This window comes from Dasypus novemcinctus, chromosome 21 (assembly GCF_030445035.2).
Source record: "Dasypus novemcinctus isolate mDasNov1 chromosome 21, mDasNov1.1.hap2, whole genome shotgun sequence".
In the NCBI taxonomy this organism is placed as follows: domain Eukaryota; kingdom Metazoa; phylum Chordata; class Mammalia; order Cingulata; family Dasypodidae; genus Dasypus; species Dasypus novemcinctus.
In genome coordinates this window covers 78,671,901-78,675,331 of record NC_080693.1, presented here as the reverse complement: position 1 = coordinate 78,675,331, position 3,431 = coordinate 78,671,901, and positions in this window count along the sequence as shown.

Here is a 3,431-nt window from a genome sequence, read left to right as displayed (position 1 = left end):
TTCATTTCCTCACCAGAATAGACAAAGAAGCCTCATGGCACCACCAACCCCTCCCACATCCCTAGAATTCACTACCCCCAGCCCAGCACCCCCTAGCCATCCCTATGGGCCCTTGGATCTTACCCAAGCCCCAAGCCCCTCCCACTAGCTAAACATTTCCCCACCTATAGATGTACTATATAAATTCATGACCACCTCTGCCAGAGGCAGGCTGAAGTCTCTCTTCAGACCTCCGCCATGCTGAGGGGGGAGTGAAGTCCATTCTTCAGACCCCCTCCATTGAGAGAGCTTCCCAATAAACTTCCTGCCTGCAATCATGTCAGTCTCCACGTCCCAGTGAGCACCGTTTTTTCTCTAACAGGGGTGTCCTGGCCTCCTGGCATATTTGGGTGGCATCAGCCAAAGCCAGGGGGGGCACTGCTGGCTCAGGCCTGAGAGCGGGAAGCAACAGATGTTCTGAAAGGCACAGCTCCTACTCCCAGTCTGGAGGGCCTCTGGAAGAGATGATAGAACCTAGATGGACCCTTGGTTAGAGATGCCTGATTGAGCCTCTCTTAGAGACAGCGCTCATTAGCCACCGTCTCTTTATCTACACTCAGCACACGATGTCACCCAACACCTGATTCAGGTTCGGGTAGGCGGGGGGGGGGGGCGTGTCAGTGTTCTGGGGTCTCATCTGGTGACGTGCCCCCTGTTGGGGGCCTGTGGTGGTTCTGCCCCCATGCCAAGAGCCCCCAGAAGATTTTATTCCCAGCATAATGGAGAAGTGACAGCCTCTCAACACCTGGGTGCCAGAATCATCCTCCTCCCTCCTCATCATTTGGTGTCCATGTTCCAAAGATACAGCAAATATCTGCAGGAAAACTCCAACTCTAGTTGTACCTCAATCACCAAACAGGGAAGAGGTGCAGAATCCTCACCATAAAGACTTATTGACCACAGAGGAAAGCAAGAAGAGAGGCAGGGAGGCTGGACAGGGGCAGGAGGGAGCAGGGACTGGGTGAGCAAGGATTGAGCATTGAGATACGAGGGGCAGAGGATTGTTACTTTCTGTATTTTATCAGCGGGAACTCTTCGTGCTGTCTGCTTATTACGTAACCAAGATAAAACTCAGTCAAGCTTCCATCACCCTTTCAACCCATCTCTAAAGTTATCTCTCACCATTTCCTCTCCTAATATTTGGAATTAAGACATAGCTGGATGGGGTGGGAAGGAGAAGGTGATGAAGGAGAAAATGCACAGGAGCTCTGGACTGGAGATGTGGAGGCGAGAAGGTGGCATCTGGACCTACATTACCCTAGTGGTGGGCACTGGAGAATGTGGCTAGCCTACCACGAGATGGTTTGTAACTGTAAAATGCACCCAAGTTCCAAGAACTTATGAAAAAATTTTTAGTATTTCCAAAATCATCGAAATGGTAATATTTTGAATATATTGGGTTAAATAAAATATATTACTAAAATTAATTTCACCTTTTTTAAACTTTTTTATGTGGCTACTAGAGAACTCAAAATTAAACATGTTGCGTTAGATTTCTATTGGACAATACTGGGCTAAAATCCGCATGGGATCGGGATTGGCTTCCTTTTATATATCAGAGGAGGCAGGAGCTGACTCCAACCTGCTCCTTTTCTGCCTCCTGGAAGGGCAGGGATGGGGCGGGAGGGCTGACCTGTCACCAGTGGGGAAATGCCAGAGACGTGGTAACTCGTCACTAAGCGCACATGTGTTGGGTATCTGCTGTGTACCAGAAACTGCGCTGGATGCTGGGGTCACAAGAGTCAACCAAATCCTGGCCCTGCACTCCAAAAGCTCCCGTCCTCGAACCATCCCAACCCTGGGGACAAGAGCTGTAAGTTGCCATGAGCAAGGTATTGTGGAGGTGGCTGCAGAGAGGCATAGCTGCCTCACTCCCCCTCACGGAGGGCGTGATGTTTCCCTTGGGCACTGAAGGATAAATAGGAGTCCTCCAGATGGAGAAGGGGGAGGGGGAGCATTACACAGCTAGAAACACAAAAGGGCTTGGGGAAATGGGGACACCTTCTTGGGAAGGCAGAGGACAGAGGAGAGGCTACGAGACCAGATGTGCAGGTTGGGTCAGAGGGTTAGGAGCCTCAAATGCCACGCTAAGAAGAAAAGTGAGAGCTCCAAGAATAAAATCACGATGGGTGCTGAGAGCATTTTCCAGTCTTTCCTCTCCTGAGTAACTCTTTTGAGGCCTTCTAGACTCAAAAATAAAAATGTGTAGACTAGAAAATAAAAGCCCACCCTTGGCTAAGACTTGGTTCATCAGGCACCCTGTTAAAGCCCGGATGTTGCTGGTGTCAGGACAGACACACCGAATCTAGAACCCGGGGGACAAAAGAGCACAGAGCAGCGTCAGGCCCGGGTCTGGTCCTTCTCTGCTGCATGACCTTCTCCTCTCTGCTCCCCACCCTGATTTCCCTACTCTTGTCCTCCTGACATCATGTCTACAATGCAGACACTGGACTTAATGGTTTCTAACTGAATTTTCGTTTTAAATTTCTAGAACATGGGCCATCCACAGGGCAGGCACCAACAAATGGCGGTTATTGGAGGTGACTAGCAGGAGAAGGAGGAAGAGGAAAGCTGGGAATTGGGAACCTGGCTTTATCTTGTTTACTACGGTGACCCCAGGGCTAAGGCAGGGCCTGGACTAGTACCCAGTTAAGAAACACACCAAATAAGGAGATGAGGAAGTGAAGGAAAGCGGAAACCCTGGGTGGGAGGTGGGCTGGAGGAGAACAAGTTAATTTAAATCAAAATGCAGGTTTGGGGCTGGGAAGGGAAGTTTAGAAAGACGCAGGGCTTGTTTTCAGATCCAGAGGAACAGTGCCACCCCTTGACTTTAGTTTATTAAGCCAAATGAACCCCCCAAGCTGGGGGTTCTCAGTTGGGGGCGGGTCTGCTTCCCAGGGGACATTTGGCAAGTTATGGAAACATTTCAGCTGTCAGAGCTTAGAGAGGGGGAGGCTCCTGGCATCTACTAGATGGAGACCAGAGGCGGCTAAACAATCCAGTGCACAGGGCAGCTCCCCACGGCAAAGATGATCCTTCGAAAATGTTAACAGCCTTCAGAAAACTAAACCAAGAGTTACCAAATGAGCCAGGAATTCCATTCCTAGAAAACTGAAAACACACATCCACATAAAAACGTATACACGAATGTTGCTAGAAGCATTATTCCTAATAGCCGAAGAACAGAATCTAAAGGTCCAGCTGACAAAACATGGTTGTGGGGTCCAGTCGGTCCCCAGCCCTGGCTTCCCCTCCCTCAGGGAAACTCAGCCCACAGTCCTCAGCGCCTGCAGGCCCCAGGACACAGGTTAAAATGTAACAGACTCCTCACCAGGAAACAGTGTGCAGATGGTATCTAGGCTGTCACTTCCTCCAGGCTGTACAGTCGATCA